The sequence below is a fragment of the Microcaecilia unicolor genome, chromosome 5 (assembly GCF_901765095.1).
Source record: "Microcaecilia unicolor chromosome 5, aMicUni1.1, whole genome shotgun sequence".
NCBI classification, from domain to species: Eukaryota; Metazoa; Chordata; class Amphibia; order Gymnophiona; family Siphonopidae; genus Microcaecilia; species Microcaecilia unicolor.
The window spans coordinates 151,697,393-151,714,798 of NC_044035.1; the positions used below are offsets into that span (position 1 = coordinate 151,697,393).

The 17,406-nt window shown below is 47.8% G+C and overlaps 1 protein-coding gene across 1 annotated transcript in view; it reads left to right on the forward strand.

Moving 5' to 3' along the window:
- Nucleotides 1-322: 322 nt before the first annotated feature.
- TBATA (thymus, brain and testes associated) overlaps nucleotides 323-17,406 on the forward strand; it is a 111,636-nt gene continuing 94,552 nt past the window's right edge. Inside the window, exon 1 of the mRNA XM_030204891.1 lies at nucleotides 323-396. The gene's annotated coding sequence lies outside the window, so the exon portion shown is untranslated. The remainder of the gene's footprint in view (nucleotides 397-17,406) is intronic.

Here is a 17,406-nt window from a genome sequence, read left to right on the forward strand (position 1 = left end):
GATGTGTATGCACATCCCTGTACTCCATCTGCTTGCAAAGCAGAGACATGATGGCTTAAAGCCCAGACAAGTGTGGGAATAGCATCATGCACCGCAGCCCCTTGATAAAGGCTCGTACAGGTTCTTCCCGTCCCGAACCTGTCTCGTGCCAGTAGCTGAGTTTATTTGGGAACTCACAACGCGAGCGCGGGGCGCGCGGGCAGGGGCCGAACGTTCCAGTCACGTGGTGTCCGGACCGGCGTCGCCTAGCAACCGCAACGCAAAGACACGGCCGCCAGAAAGCAAACAAACTTTCAAAGAAGCGTCTCTCGCTGGTCCCTGCCAGACGCTCTGCGTTTGGGGATCCTGCAAAATAGGTGCCGCGTGCTTCCTCCAGGCAGCAGGGCGCCCGCCACGGTAAGATCGTCACAGCGCAGCGCTTTCTTTAACGCGCACTAGTACTCGCTTTGCGCACTGGTTTATTGAAAGGGAAGCAACAGCGGTCTGGCAGCTGATCGTGGAGCTGGCACCGTTAATAGATGCAATTATTGCGCTTGCTCTTCACTAGAGTTTGATCTATAGGTTCCGCCAGATTAGTGTTCAAAGAGCTCACAGACCCCTTCAGCAGAATCCACAGACTCTGTGGCACAAATAGACCTTCATCAACTGCCCGGCTGCTGCTGGAAAAGATGCAGCATGAAAGGCTGAAAGGCAATCGGTCACTGTTCCGTTTAAGTTCTGCTTCTCCATCAACCGGCTGTAGGGCAAGAAAACCCGCATCTTTCCCGTATCATAACAGGTGGATCCCCTTAAAAGAAGGAACGATTTTGCCTTGTAGTTTGCTGAAGTATTGCAAAACTGGATTTTTGACAGCGCTTATCTGCTGTTTACTTCCTTTCCAATGGTTTAGGCTTGATGTGACTAGGAGAGTTGGGATGATTTTAAGGGGCATCCACTTTTGCCCATTCACTGATACAGGGGAAGCTGTGTACTGTTTGCTTTTAAATTAAAAATGGATTGTTTACCTTTAGCTCTGTTTTTAATTAAAGTGGGTTAGTTTTGGCTTAAAATGAGGGTGACTTAACTGAGGGCTGATTTAGGAATCTCTAATATGAGATTCAAGAACTGCTGGCAATCCCATTTGAAAGCAAATTAGAAATTGCACATTTACATATGAGTTTGTCTTGTTGGGCAGACTGGATGGACCTTGCAGGTCTTTTTCTGCCGTCATCTACTATGTTACTATTTTACTATGTTACATGTTCCCCTTTTTTCACTGGCATAGTCAGGCTGTGTCCTGGTCTTAGTGAAGAGAAGCATGCTGAAGCCAGTGTCCATCAGTTAGCTGGGGGTATGCCTTGTAAATCTTTCTATGGAGAGGGTTAAGTTGTGTTTTTATGTGTCTGGGGATATCTGTGTGGAGGAGATGTATATCTGCTGAAGGTGGAATGTGTATACAGTGTTGCCAGATGGAAAAAATTGTTCATGCCCAAAACCGCACTAAATCAATTTGCATATGAACGACACCATTAATAAATATTAATGAGTCAATTTGCACATGAACGACATTAATAAATATTAATGAATCCATTTGCATACAAATGACATCATTAAGCCTGCCTCCACTGGTCGCGGCCGCAGGAAAACTGAGCCAACCCGTGGACGACGGCCATGGGAAAAACTGCGGCGGACGAAAAAAACCACCAGCGGGGCAAGAAAAAGTCACCCCAAATCCCGCAACCTGCAGGTGGCGTGAAAAAGCTGCAGCAGGTCGCAGAAAGGAGCCCAATTGGGCAGGAAACCCGCAGCCTTGGCAACACTGGGAAGGTGTGTGGGAGGAGATGCCTTAAGGAGCAGTCTTGCTCTGGGGGTGATTGGGCATGTGAGGCACAGACACATGGGTAGGTGTGTATGTTGGGGGAGGGGATATCTGAGGCTTACTCTTTCCCCTTCTCCACTCCACACCATTTTCTCTCATCCCTACTGTCCCCAAGTCTCTCTCTTTCCTTCCTTTCCCCTTCTTCTGTTACCTCGTTCTTCATCCCACCAAACCCACTGTCTTTCAGCTTTTTGATGCCCTTCCCCACTCTCTCTATGCTCACATAGCAAGTGTATGTGGCTGCTAGGGTAGCAAAGTTACTTTGTCCTGGCAGTGATTCTCAATGCCTGCCGGCACAAGAAGAGAGACGTGTTTCCTTCCCACCTCCCCCAGACTAGACCAGCACCAGGAAAAGTGATTAAACACATCTCCTGTTGCCTAGTGCCAAAGGACAGTCTCGCAGTAAGAACTCCATGATTCTGCAGCTCTTACTACAAGATTTCTCCTGGCTCTACATATGGTACAATCCTTTATGAAATTGCATGCAGCCTTAAAACTCATCTGTTTGAGAAAGCTTACAAGTACCTAGACAGCTGAGTGAACAATGGGAGCCAGACTACATCTTTCCCTCCCTCTTATTTCTTTTCTGTCCTATAATTGTAATGGTGTCCTTTTCCTAATACTCAAATGTAGGGGTCAATTTCAAAGTGATTTAGCAGGCCAGTAATGGCTCCTGGTCACTAAATTGCTTGTTCAGTGTAGGTCACTTTCGGCGGCAATTAATTAGTTAGTCCTGCTGAAAACGTCTGGTTAGTGCCTAAGTGAAATCGACTATTTTGGGGGCGGAATCAGCACATGGCCAGTTAAGTGCCAATATTCAGCATTTAACCAGGCAAGTTACCTTTATGCATGCTCACTATTTGGATGGAATCACAGTGAGTACCAGTCTCACATTTAGAATTAGAACTTTTTCTTTTTTGGTTGCTTTACATGCTTTAGGTTAGGCATATCAGAGTAACATGCATAAATTTCTTTAAAAAATATTCCCTAACCAATAGGTTAAAAACCAAGAATCATAGAGACATGGAAAATTAAGGCAGATAAAGACCACGTGACCCAGTCTGCCCATCCATACCATCTATTATCCCTTCCTTTCACTTAGGCCCTCATGATCCAAAGCCCAGCGCTGTTCCAAACAGCGCTTTAAAAATAGCGCTGGAACAGCGCAGGGCTTTTCTGCATAGATAATCAAAGATAATGCATGCAAATCTAAGCAGCGCAATTATCTTTGATTATCATGTAGAAGTGCGGGAGAATTGTGCCTGAGCATGCGCTCAGCACAATCCTCCCGCACTTGTTTGACAGGTCTGGGCTGTCAAAAGCCCAAACCTGTCAAACAGCCTGCCCCGAGGCCCGAACAACGGGGGCTGGAGGTCCAGTGGGTCTCCAGCCCCCCCAAAACCCCCAGAAAATGTCGTGGCCGCTGCCGGCCAAACCCTCTCCCACCCTCCCACCCAGCAACGGGGGGGCTGGAGGTCCGGTGGACGTCCCCCCGACGATCCCACCCCCTCCATGTTCAGGGAGGGCTGGAGATCCAGTGGGTCTCCAGCCCCCCCAAACTCCCAGAAATTGTGAAGTGGCCGCCTCCGGCCAAACGCTCTCCCACCCAGCAACGGGGGTGGGGGGTGGGGGCTGGAGGTCCTGTGGACCTCCAGCCCACCCCAACTCCTCCCCCCCCAGCATTCTCCTTTCAATCCATGGTGGTTCATGGTGACAACCCCCCGCCCGGCCCCCCTACCTTTCATTGGAGGAGGGACACAGCCTGCCTCCCTCCTCTTCCAGGCGACTCTGCTGCAAAATGGCTGCGCCCAGCCCTGCCCATTGCATCCTGGGATGCGCTGGGCGGGGCTACAGACCATGTAAGGGAATCCATGTAAGGGCATCCAAATGACATGAAATTTAATGTGGACAAATGCAAAGTGATACACATTGGGAAGAATATTCCGAATCGTATTTACTTAATACTAGGGTCTACCTTAGGAGTAAGCACTCAATAAAAAGATATAGGTGTCATTGTAGACAATATGCTGAAATTTGCCCAGTGTGCATTGGTGGCCAAAAAAGCAAATAGGATGCTAGGAATTATTAGGATAGGGATGGTAAATAAGACCAAGAATATTATGATGCCTCTGTATCGCTCTATGGTGCAACCTCACATTGAGTATTGCATTCAATTCTGGTCATCCTATATCAAAAAAGATATACAGTGGGGGAAATAAGTATTTGATCCCTTGCTGATTTTGTAAGTTTGCCCACTGACAAAGACATGAGCAGCCCATAATTGAAGGGTAGGTTATTGGTAACAGTGAGAGATAGCACATCACAAATTAAATCCGGAAAATCACATTGTGGAAAGTATATGAATTTATTTGCATTCTGCAGAGGGAAATAAGTATTTAATCCCTCTGGCAAACAAGACCTAATACTTGGTGGCAAAACCCTTGTTGGCAAGCACAGCGGTCAGACGTCTTCTGTAGTTGATGAGGAGGTTTGCACACATGTCAGGAGGAATTTTGGTCCACTCCTCTTTGCAGATCATCTCTAAATCATTAAGAGTTCTGGGCTGTCGCTTGGCAACTCGCAGCTTCAGCTCCCTCCATAAGTTTTCAATGGGATTAAGGTCTGGTGACTGGCTAGGCCACTCCATGACCCTAATGTGCTTCTTCCTGAGCCACTCCTTTGTTGCCTTGGCTGTATGTTTTGGGTCATTGTCGTGCTGGAAGACCCAGCCACGACCCATTTTTAAGGCCCTGGCGGAGGGAAGGAGGTTGTCACTCAGAATTGTACGGTACATGGCCCCATCCATTCTCCCATTGATGCGGTGAAGTAGTCCTGTGCCCTTAGCAGAGAAACACCCCCAAAACATAACATTTCCACCTCCATGCTTGACAGTGGGGACGGTGTTCTTTGGGTCATAGGCAGCATTTCTCTTCCTCCAAACACGGCGAGTTGAGTTCATGCCAAAGAGCTCAATTTTGTCTCATCTGACCACAGCACCTTCTCCCAATCACTCTCGGCATCATCCAGGTGTTCACTGGCAAACTTCAGACGGGCCGTCACATGTGCCTTCCGGAGCAGGGGGACCTTGCGGGCACTGCAGGATTGCAATCCGTTATGTCGTAATGTGTTACCAATGGTTTTCGTGGTGACAGTGGTCCCAGCTGCCTTGAGATCATTGACAAGTTCCCCCCTTGTAGTTGTAGGCTGATTTCTAACCTTCCTCATGATCAAGGATACCCCACGAGGTGAGATTTTGCGTGGAGCCCCAGATCTTTGTCGATTGACAGTCATTTTGTACTTCTTCCATTTTCTTACTATGGCACCAACAGTTGTCTCCTTCTCGCCCAGCGTCTTACTGATGGTTTTGTAGCCCATTCCAGCCTTGTGCAGGTGTATGATCTTGTCCCTGACATCCTTAGACAGCTCCTTGCTCTTGGCCATTTTGTAGAGGTTAGAGTCTGACTGATTCACTGAGTCTGTGGACAGGTGTCTTTCATACAGGTGACCATTGCCGACAGCTGTCTGTCATGCAGGTAACGAGTTGATTTGGAGCATCTACCTGGTCTGTAGGGGCCAGATCTCTTACTGGTTGGTGGGGGATCAAATACTTATTTCCCTCTGCAGAATGCAAATAAATTCATATACTTTCCACAATGTGATTTTCCGGATTTAATTTGTGATGTGCTATCTCTCACTGTTACCAATAACCTACCCTTCAATTATGGGCTGCTCATGTCTTTGTCAGTGGGCAAACTTACAAAATCAGCAAGGGATCAAATACTTATTTCCCCCACTGTAGCAGAATTAGAAAAGGTTCAAAGAAGAGCAACCAAAATGATAAAGGGGATGGAATTCCTCTCACATGTGGAAAAATTAAAGAGGTTAGGGCTCTTCAGCTTGGAAAAGAGATTGCTGAGGGGGGGGGGGTATGAAAATCCTGAGTAGTTTGGAACAGGTAAAAGTGAATCGATTTTTCATTCTTTCAAAAAGTACAAAGACCAGGGGACACTCAATGAAATAACATGGAAATAGTTTTAAAACAAATAGAAGGAATATTTTTTCACTCAAAGAATAGTTAAGCTCTGGAACTCATTGCCATAGGATGTTGTAACAGCAGTTAGCCTATCTAGGTTTAAAAAAAGGTTTGGACAAGTTCCTGGAGGAAACGTTCATAGTCTGCTATAGAGATAGACATGGGGGAAGCCACTGCTTGTCCCTGGGATCAGTAGCATGGAATGTTGCTACTATTTGGGTTTCTGCCAGGTATTTGTGACCTGGATTGGCCACTGTTGGAAGCAGGATACTGGGCTAGATGGACCATTGGTATGACCCTGTATGGCTATTCTTATGACTAACTTTCAGAGACCAAAAACCTTCTTCCTCAGGTCAGGATAGGATACCAAAACAGCAGTATACTGTCCTGACGTGAAGAAGCAGGTTTTGGTCTCTGAAAGCTAATTGAAAAATATTTAGTCCAATAAATGGTATCATTTTCCATTTTTTGTTTTATTTGGATTTGTTAATTTGCAGTGTAGTGGTTGGAATATGTCAGTTTTTGAAATTTACATCTGCTGTGTTTATATTTTGCACAGTAAGGGGGGCATGCACTGCTTTCTCTTTCTCAGGTGTCACACTGTATGAAAAGTCTGGCTTCTTGGGGGTTCAGTTTAATTTTTATTTCTATTTTTATTTTCTGGTTACTTATTCTATACTGGGTGTAGGTCTGTGTTCTGCATATGTGAAAGAGATGTAGTTTTCTGTTAGCATTGACTGCACAATCGATCTGTTCTAATCTGGAAGATGTGGGAGAGATACTGGTGCCAGAAGCTGCTGCGAGCATGTGTGAGTGGAGCTTCGGGGTGCCTAGGTGCCACGTGTCATGGTGGCACCATCCGAGACTGTGAAGCTTTGCTCCCAATGTGCGAGCCAGAGAACAGCGTTAGGGTCTTGTGCTGCATGCACTCCAGCAAAGACGTTCTGCTGTCGGACAGTGGGGGACACATGGACATGGGGGAGTGTGCGCTAGCATCGGAGCGGGCAAGCTCATCCGGCCTTTTATCTTCGTGCCCTTCAGCAGGCGCCATTTTTTGGCTTCCCTGTGTGTGTCGGCAAAAACAGAAGCGCCGATGGAGGGGAATCTTGAGCAACCGGTTTTGGCCGCTGCCTCTGGCTCTTCTGTTTCTCGACCTTTGTTGGGTGCCATGTTTTCCCCTCCCCAGCACATGGCAGTACTGGCACCAGCACAGACAGAGAGTGCACAGGCTGGGAATATTCACGTTTCAGATCTTCCTGACCCCAGTACTCTCCAGGGTACTGCCAGCGATATGGGCTTGGAGGATACCCCATTCTCGCTGAAGTTTGTCTTATTGATGCACAAGACATTCTTGTTGAAGCGACCGAGAGGGCCCCAAACTCCAACTAGGGCTCTGGATTATCAGGGAGCCGTGGTCCTCTGGCTGCACTGTGGCTCAATCGGCCAGGGGTGGAGGTCCCACAGCACTTGGAGGATGCCTCCGTGGTCTCTGATGGGGACGACCAGTTTTCTTGTGGGTCCCGTTGGGCCCTGTCAGACTCTCTTGAAGAGGGATAGTTGCCCCAGATGGGGGTGATGACCACACAGCGGGGTGGCTGTTTTGCAGGGAGGAGCTCTGGAAGTCTGGGGTATCCCCCCTCCGGATTCTTCAGAGGTGGCTTCGACTGCTGTATTATGTCGGGGACAAGCGGCCACCCAGGAAGTTTCACATTCATGAGGCTATGAAGGTCCTCATTGCGACGCAGTGGGATACACTGGATTCTGGGTTGCTTGTGGCGAGTGCTATGCCTCCCCTTTATCCACTACTGGCAGTGAAATTGGAGTTCTTATGGTTACCCACCGTGGATTCCTTAATTACGATGGTTACAAAAAAGACCACCTTGCTGGTGGAGGGCGGCACGGCCCTGAAGGATCCTCAGGATCAGAAGTTGGAGACTTCACTTAAAATGTCCTTTGAGGTGGTGGCTCTGTGCATTCTGGTGTCTGTATGCAGGTCTTATATGGCTCGGGCATGCCTTTCTTGGGATCAGAAGGTGGCCTCAACGGAGGATCTGGTCAGCTCTTTACCATCTCTAGAGGCTGGTCTCACATATTCAGTGGACCTGCGTCGGGCTTCAGCTAAGGAGGTTTTGTTGGCGGTTACAGCCTATTGTTGGCTTTGGCTGCGGCATTGGGTGGCTGATACGGTGGCCAAGTCTCGCCTGGCATGGTTGCTGTTCAGAGGTAAGCTGCTGTTTGGGAATGACCTGAAGAAGATTGTGAAAGACCTTGGGGATGCTAAAGAGCGGCATTTGCCCAAGGATAAGCCTAAGTCCAGCTTTTGGCCAGTTCTGGGATGCAAAGCATTATCACCCTGGCCATTCTGGCACTTTTTCAAAGCCTTGTTTCAAGCCAAAACAGCAGCCCTTTCGGGGGTGGGGGGGACCATTGCTCAGGCGGCCCTTCCACTCGGCCAGCAGCTGCCACATGTTCCCAATGATTGGGTCCGATGTGTTGGTGGCAGCGCCCAGGAAATCTTCGCTTGGGTATGCCTCTGGCCACTCCAGACTGGGTAGTAGTGACTGCGGATGCCAGTCTGTTGGACTGGGGGTCTCATTTCCTGGGCCGGATGGTGCAGGGGATTTGTTCACCGATGGAGGCCTCTTGGTCAGTCAACCGGTTGGCGTTAAGAGCTATCTGACAGGTGCTTTGCGAGTTTCACCTGTTGATTTAGGGACAACCAGTACGTGTTCTTTCAGACAGTGCTACAGTGGTAGCGTATGTCGACAGATGGGGGACACCAAAAGTGCCCTGCTTGCTAAGGAAGCATCTCTGTTCTGCCTTTGGGTGGAGCAGTGCTTGCCTCTCCTCTCGGCTGTGCACATTGCAGGATCCTTGAACGTCGAGGCGGACTTTCTCAGTTGCCAAGCGTTGGATCTGGGGAAGTAGGAGCTGTCGAATCAGGTGTTTGCTCGAATCATGGGGCGCTGGGGGTCAGGCCCGCCCTGTGTATTGGTGTCTCAGCGTGTTTTGTTTTTTTTAACCTATTACTGTGTTTCGTTTACAGCTTTCGGTTACTGTTGCATTGCCGGATCCACATGGAGGGATCTCATTCTTTGCTATGAGCTGCATGTCTTTACTCCCGTGGTTGCGATTGAGGAACATGTGCGAGTTGTATGGAGGCAGGAGAGTTTTTCATATCTTTATGGATTGTTTGTTCACACTGCTTTGGAAGTGACAATACTGAGGTTTAGGTGGCTGCACATGACCACATATATTGAACCTCAGAAGTTATCTCCACTTCTGGCAGAGGGACATAACCCACAAGTCTCTGGACTGATCTGTTGGGACTAATGGAAAGAAAGTTATCAGGTAAGACCTAATTTTACCTTAGTACCAATAATAGCTCATTAAATCGCCAATTATTTGTGCTAATTAGCTTGTTACTCAATTAAATTGCGTGCGCAATTTGGGTACACGCCCAAATTTGTATGCACAGTTTTTAGTACTTTTTATAGAATTAGGAGGTTCGGCCTGTTTTACTGGTGGAACATGGCTCTTATAAACGTACAGAGGATATGTGCACATGGAAGTACATGTGCCGAGTGTGCCAACAAGTGTACACATGCTTTTAGGTAATCTACATGTGGACATTCCTGGAGGCAGTGTTAGGGCAGAGTTGTGATGGAGCTGCGAGGTATGTGTACCTACATGAATAAAGTACATGCACATACTTGAGATTCATCACCATTGCTGCTTCTGCTTCTGAGGGGACAGTAGTTTAAAACCAGTAGGTGAAGTGTTCTATCAACACCAGTGGGTTCTGTTTCAAGCTCCTGATGCAGCCCTTTGAGAGGGCAAAACATGACCAGGTGGGGCTTTTAATTATTTATGTATTTATTACTGTAGTGGTGAATAAATTGAACATTTTGTACATTTTGCACATCTTGGAGTTTTTTTTTAGATCTACTGCTTCTTTTTTTCCATGTGGATCTTGTTGGATCGATTGCCTGTTTGTTTTCTTGGACCTACATGAATAGAGTACATGCACATATTTGCTTCTGCTTCAAAGCAGGTGTAATTTTGTGTAAGCGTATTTGTATGCTATTGGAGATGTTTCTGGGAGCCTATTTTGTAAAGGTACATACTCATCATGTAGGCTGCCTAAATTAGCTTCATTTTTTGAAAACTTTATAGGCACTTGTTATAAAATAGCTCCTAAAATAACAGACCTGCTTATTTTCCTGCAAGAAAACCCTTTGTCTTTCTTGACAGCACTGATCAACATTTTTATGGCTGTTTTGCTCCATCAGTGGTTCATCTAGTGCAGGGAAATCTGACCTGCGCCAAATTAGGAAGTAAAACTGGTTTGTGTCACAGCACATGCAGACATCAGGGACAAAGAGTGAGGTTTGGGTTTGCTCTTGTTATTTGTTTTAATAAATTAAAAAGATTGTGTTGGGGAATTGGCTTGTTATTGAAAGTGTCGGAGTTTGCTATTGTTATCTGTTTTAACATATTAGAAGGGATTATGTTGGAATTGGCTTATGTGGGATAAGAAGCAGGGGTGGGGAATGGGTTTCTTTGGACTAAAGGCAGACTATTAAATTGAAGGAAATAAATACATATATAAATAATGCAGCAGCTATTGTCATAAAAGATCTTGGGTGGCACATTGTATAACTTGTTGCTTTTCCTGGCACGCATTTGTTTGTCTGATGCCATGGCATTTTGATGTGCACCAAGACAGTTAGAAAAAATGGTAAATACAGAGAGACTACAGTAGCTGCATGTAGGGTTACTTCGCCGAGGCCAAGCAGGCCATATTATTCTCACATGTGGGTGACTTCATCCATGTTACCCAGAATGGCGTGTTTTAATAGCGTGTATAACTTTAAGAGCATGTGCTAGCATCCCCACTGTTCATGTGCGAGTGCCTTCGTGCCCGCTGCGAGAGCGTCGGACCAACGGTCTCTCTTCATCCGCCGTGAGGAGAGAATGCACTGTCTATGGTTATTCACAGTGTCTGGTGTGTGAACTACTTTTTAAGGCATTTTTTAGTGCCTTCCCTGGAGGACTTTTTTCTCCTGCTTTATTTTGTTTTATTTTATCATTTTAGGTTTTTCCTCCACTTTTAGGTCTCCTTGATTTTTTTTTTCACACTCTGTGGGCCCCCTTAGGCCTGAGCTTTGGTCAGGAGTTTTCCCTCTCTTTTTTTCTGGTGCTTTGGTGTCACCATTAAGTCATTTGATTTGGCCACTTCTATTTTTCTTTCCATGTCATCAAAGGTTCGCAGTGGCTTCAAGCACTGTGCTCAGTGCTGGTGCTGACACCTATTCTAGGTGTATCCAGTGTTTGATGCCAGACCATAATTCCACTAATTGCATTCTTTGCGTATGCAAAAAAGAACACAAAAATCCAGAGAGGTACAGAAGAAATGTTTGGAGCCAGGTCTGATTTATTGATGTCTGCATGTGCATTGGTCCCTATGGGTGCATGACCCATGTCCAGCACTGGGAGTGGACGTGCAATGAGCAGGTCTCTACCTGCTTCAAGGCAGACCACTATGCAGGGCCCCCAGAACCGATAAGCATCGAACCCAACACCGAGGATGCTTGAGGATTTGACGTTGTCCTCTTTGGCACCAAGGAGTGTCGATGCTTGGCATCAGGCGATGGCCAAGAAGCACAAGCATCAATCTTCCTCGATGCATGGTGCCGGGAGCACTGGGGCACCAAGAGATCTGGTCCCCGAGAAGCATCAGTACTAGGAGGAGTGCTCCTCCTCCATCGTGGAGGTGTGAATGCAAAGGTCTCCATGCAGCCAGGACCAGGCACCCGCTCTAATGACAACAGTTCAGCAGGCTGCCTCTGAACTGATGCCCCGACTTTTCCCAATGCTGGCCCTCGATGAGCACATCTGGGCAATGCTTCTGGTGGGGATTATCCAACAGACTGCATTAGTATCTGCGGTGCTTGCACCAGCCATGCCACTTCCTGCTGTCCCGCAAGGCCCTCAGCCTGCAGTGACATTTCTGATGCCAGTGCTGTGTGTGGTACCAGTGTTGACAGCTGCTCGTGCTGGTACCCCCTTGGTATCGATGGAGGAAGCTTCACTGGAGTTGAAGGTGGAGCCTGCACCTCAAGTCCTTCTAGACAAGGACATAGTTCATCTCTTTCAAGGCAGGCTCAGTCTCAGTCCTCCCTTGAGGAGTGCTCATGGACATCTGCTGAGGACCCTAGGTAACTGTCGAAGAAGGAGTCCTATGGTATCCCATCTGACCCCTCCCCTCCAGAGGAAAGGAGAAAATTTCCACTTGAGAGCCTTTCCTTACCCATTTTTGTCAGGAAAATGGCGGCTGCTATTCCAGTTCAGTTGGAGACGGAGGACAAGCCCAGGATTGAGATGTTCGAAGTCCTGGACTACGATTCTCCTCCTAGAGAGCCTGTGACGGTCCCACTTCATAACATCCTATGATACATTCAAGTGAAGAACTGGGAGTCCTCTCTGTTGATCCCTGTGCTCCTACAGAAAATTGACACCATGTATTGAATTCAGAGTTCCCTTGGGTTTGATAGTCCCCAGTTGCCTTATCACTCCTTGGTGGTGGAATCTGTGCTCAGAAGGGTCAGGAGTTCTAGAGACTTTGCTTTGGTGCCCCCGGGTAGAGAAGCTCAAATCCTGGAGTCTTTTGGGTGGAAGATGTATCAGGCCTCTATGCTCATTAGAGAATGACGCGGGGACGTCCCGTTCCTGCAAACTCTGTCTCTGTCCCTGTCCCCGTGAACTCTGTCCCTATCCACAGAAGCCTCACTGTTTAACTACCCTTAAGATTTACCTTTGGGTGTAAAAAGCAAAATCATGTACATGTAAGGACTGCATAAACGAATTAAAACAAATGCCCTTAAAATGTAATAATACTGGACTGGTCTGGCAAGCAATAATGAAACAGTGATGGAATATTCATTCACATAACAAGCAATAATGAGCACTAGTTTTTCTAATCATTCTACAACTCCAATCACATTTAATTCTTTTCTCACTATACAAAACAGGGTACCACAGAAAAACTGAAATAGAGATCTCCCTCAAGAAAGTCAGGCAAACACTGGTAAAAGAGAAACAGAAATGTATTTTCTCCTGCACTCTGCAAAATACAAAAATAGAAAAGACGTACATTTCACAAAGCAGGCACCTCTCAGTCCCTAAAAAGTATTAAATAAAAATATTTATTTTCTACCTTTGTTGTCCGAGCACTTTATTTTTCTAATAGGGCTGGTCCCAGTCTCTTTTCCACTTTCCACGTGTCAGTTTTCTCTAATTTCTTTTCCACGTTGGCGTTTCCATTTTTTCTCTCTCCTCTTGGCTTCTTCCTTTCCTTCTCTACATCTGTATGGCAGTGACTTTTCATATCATGTCCATCCCCCCATCCTTATTTGTGTTTATCCCCCTTTCTCTCACCTTAGACTTTGTTTCACTTCTCATCTACCTACTAGCTTTTACCATTGCTCCCTCTGTCTCTCACAATATCCAGTCTCCTAAACCCCTGTTTTTCCCCATCTTTCACTCACTTCCTTAGCCCCCATTCCCATCCTATTAGCCCTCATCTACCCTCCACTGGATCTCATCACCCTATCAGTCCCCAGCGCCATCCTTTTCTCTCTTTCATTCCCTTGCTTCCAAGGCCCTATACCCCATGCCCTTCCTTCCTCTTCCCCCTTGCAAGGTCCTGTCACTCTCCCTTCTTCCTTCCCTCCAAGGTCTGGTGTCGTTTTCCCTCCCTGTCCCCCTCACAAAATCTGGTGTTGCTTTCCCTCCATACCACCCCGCCCCCACCCCACCACAAAGTCTGATGTTGCTTCCCCCCCCCCCCCCCCCCCCCCACACACACAGGGTCATCTTGTGTTGCTTTCCCTCCCTGCCTCCCACTCCCAAGTTTGATGTCGCTCTCCCAATCTTCCTACCTCCCCCCCACAGGATTGGTGTCACTCTCCCTCCCTCCATTCCCACAAGGTCCGGTGTTGCTCACTCTCCCACCTCTGCCACTGCCGGGTTCTGTGTCACACTCTCCCTCCCCCCTCTGCAAGCTCCGGTGTCACTCCTCCACCTCTCCGCTATGCTTCCCTGCAGCCTTTCCATCTTCCGAGCTGCTGGCAGCATTAGCAATGTAAGCACGCTGGCTTTCCACGCCGGGAAGCCTTCTCTCTGCAGCGAGCGACCTGCCTATGCAGAAACAGGAAGTCGCAATAGAGAGAAGGCTTCCGGGCCACGCAAAGGCAACCTGCTTACATTGCTAATGCTGCCAGCAGCCCGGAAGATGGAAAGGCTGCAGGGAAGCATAGTGGAGAGGTGGAGGAGTGACACCGGAGCTTGCAGAGGTGGGAGGGAGAGTGCGACACAGGACCTGGGGGCGGTAGGAGAGAGAGCAACACTGGATCTTGTGGGAATGGAAGGAGAGAGGTAGGGGAGTGACACCGGAGTTTGCAGGGGGGGAGGGAGAGTGCGATACAGGACCCAGTGGCGGAGGGGGAGGGAGAGCGAGCGAGCAACACCGGACATGGAAGGAAGGGAGGGAAGGAGGACGGGAAAAAGATAGGTGTCTGTTGTACTGCAGGTGCAGGGGTTATTACCGCTCCTGCGGGGCGGGGAAATAACCTCTTTTTGCACCCACGGTAAAACTTTGAAAATTTTTCCGATTCCTGCGGTTTTACTGCGGATACTGCAGTTTACGGTGATTACCCACTCCCGTGTCATTCTCTGATGCTCATCTCCTGTATCCAGTCATACCAGCTCTACACGAGCCTTTACTTGTGGAACTTGGTGCGCAGTGTGACTGATTTGGTAGATTCTCTCCCACCAGAGCAGGCCAAATCGCCTCATCAAAAAGCATACTGATACCATCGATACTCTTTCCTGATAGGTGCCTTCTGCACCCTCCTCATCCAGGAGGTTTTTGAGTAAGAAGAAGAGGGGTCCCTTGCTTGCAGATGTGCTTCTTATAATGCTCAGTCCCAGTGCACTTATTCTTATCAACAGCGTGAGCCTAAGGCCCAGCTGGCTCCACAGTCAAAATAGAGGATGAGGTTTTGACTTGCTCCAGCACAGCATAGCAACAGTCACAGTATCCGATCCGGATGACCTACCGGTAGGGGGGGAGGCTGAGTTTTTTTCCAAGAAAGGTGGTCCCCTGAAACCTCCGACTGGTGGGTTCTTCAAATAGTCCAGCTTCGTTATGCCCTTCATTGGCATCAAAGACCTCCAAATTGCCCACCTCTTATCACAAGAAGCTACTTGCAGAGGAACTCTCTGGTCTTCTGAAGGCCCATGCAATCAAGCCAATTCAAACAGGGGAAGAAAGGAAAGGGATTCTATTCCAAGTACTTCCTTGTACCAAAGAAAACAGGGGGGCGGTGGGGGATGCGTCTCTTCCTAGACCTAAGGGCTGTGAACAAATTCCTGGTCAAAGAAAAGTTCAGGATGGTTTTCCTGGGTACCCTAATCCCAATGATTCAGGCTCAAGGTTGGCTATGCTCTCTGGACTTAAAAGATGCCTATGCTCACATCCTAATACTTCCAGGTCACAGGCAATAGCTCAGATTTTGTGTGGGAACACATCACTTCCTGTACCACGTGTTGCCTTTTGGCCTTGCATCAGATCCCAGGGTTTTCACTAAGTGTCTAGTGATAGTCGCAGTGTTGCTACGCAGACTGGGAGTCCATGTGTTTCCCTACCTGGATGATTGGCTGGTGAAGAGCAGGTCAAAAGACGATGCTCAGAAGTCCATACAGAGAAGCATTCGGGTGCTGGAGCTACTAGGGTTTGTTTTAAACTACCCCAAGTTCCATCTACTTCCGGTCTAGCAATTGGAGTTCATTGGAGCCCAGCTAGGCACACAGCAGACACAAGCATTTCTCCCTGTGCCAAAGGTGGACAGTCTAGTTGCACTCCCCTCTCGGGTTTGAGCCTCCCAGCAGGTCACAGCTCAACAGATGTTGAGGTTACTAGGCCACATGGCTTTCACAGTGCATGGAATGTCTTCACATGAGAACTGCCCAGTGAACCCTAGCTTCTCAGTGGTCTCAGGCCTCAGGGAACCTAACGGATGTCATTCAGGTGACACCTGAGTTGATTCAGTCTGTTCTCTGGTGGACAATTCAATTTGACTGTGGGACTACACTTTCAAATTCCTCAGTCCCAGAAAGTGGTGACAATGGATGCATTCCACCTGGCTTGGGGAACTGATTTGGATGGGCTTCACACTCAAGGTGCTTGGTCAGCTCAGGTAACAGATCTTCAGATCAGTATTCTGGAGCTATGGGCAATCTGGAAAGCTCTAGCTTTCAGACATTGGCTGGTGAACCAAATTGTGATCATTTGAACGGACAATCAGGTTGCAATATATTACACCAACAAGCGGGGGGGGGGGGGGGGGGGTACCAGATCATGCCCTCAGTGTCAGGAAGCCGTCCACATGTGGCATTGGGCAGTCCAGAATCGGATCGTGCTCAAAGCCACCTACCTGATACACAAATCCAACACCCTGGCCAACAGACTGAGCAGGGTAATGCAACTGCATGAGTGGTCACTCAGCAAGGGTGTTGCCTGAGAGATCTTCCGAGTATGGGGCATCCCCTCAGTGGATCTCTTTGCCACTATATACAATCACAAAGTCCCTCAGTACTTTTCCAGGGTCAGGGCACATGACAGCTGCCTGGTGTGAGGGTTTGGCCCTAGATCCTCTGTCCTATTATACACAGATCCTACTTGAGTACCTTCTACACCTCTCTGTGTCTGGTCTTAAGACCAACTCAGTAAAGGTTCACCTCAGTGCAATTAGTACTTATCATCACCATGTAGAAGGTAAGCCCATCTCTGGACAGCCTCTAGTTCACTTCATGAGAGGTTTAATGTTTGTCAAAGCCCCCGGTGAAACCTGTTCCTGTGTCATGGGACCTGAATGTCCTCACCCAGCTGATGAAAGCTCCTTTTGAGCCACTTTATTTGTGTCATCTGAAGTACTTGCCCTGGAAGGGTCAGTGAGCTTCAGGCTCTAGTTATGGATCCACTTTACAAAAAATTTCATCATAACAGAATAGTTCTCCACATGCACCTCAAGTTCCTGCCTAAGGTTGTGTCGGAGTTCCATCTGAACAAGTCTATCATTATTCCAACATTCATTCCCAAACCTCTTGCCCATCTTGGCGAAAATGCACTGCACACCTTGGACTGTGAGCGAGCATTGGCCTTTCACTTGGAGAGGACTAGGCCCTACAGACAGTCCACCCCGCTTTTTGTTTCTTTTGATCCCAACAGCATGCACCATTTCCAACTGGTTGGCAGATTTAATTTTTTTCATTTATACCCAGACTGGGCTGACCCTTGAAGGTCATGTCAAGGCTCATAATGTCAGAGCCATGGCTGTGTCGGTAGCCCACTTGAGGTCAGTCTTCATACAAGAGATCTATAAAACTGCAATGTGGTCATCAGTCCACACATTCTCATCTCACTATTGCCTTGAGCAAGATACCCAGTGCA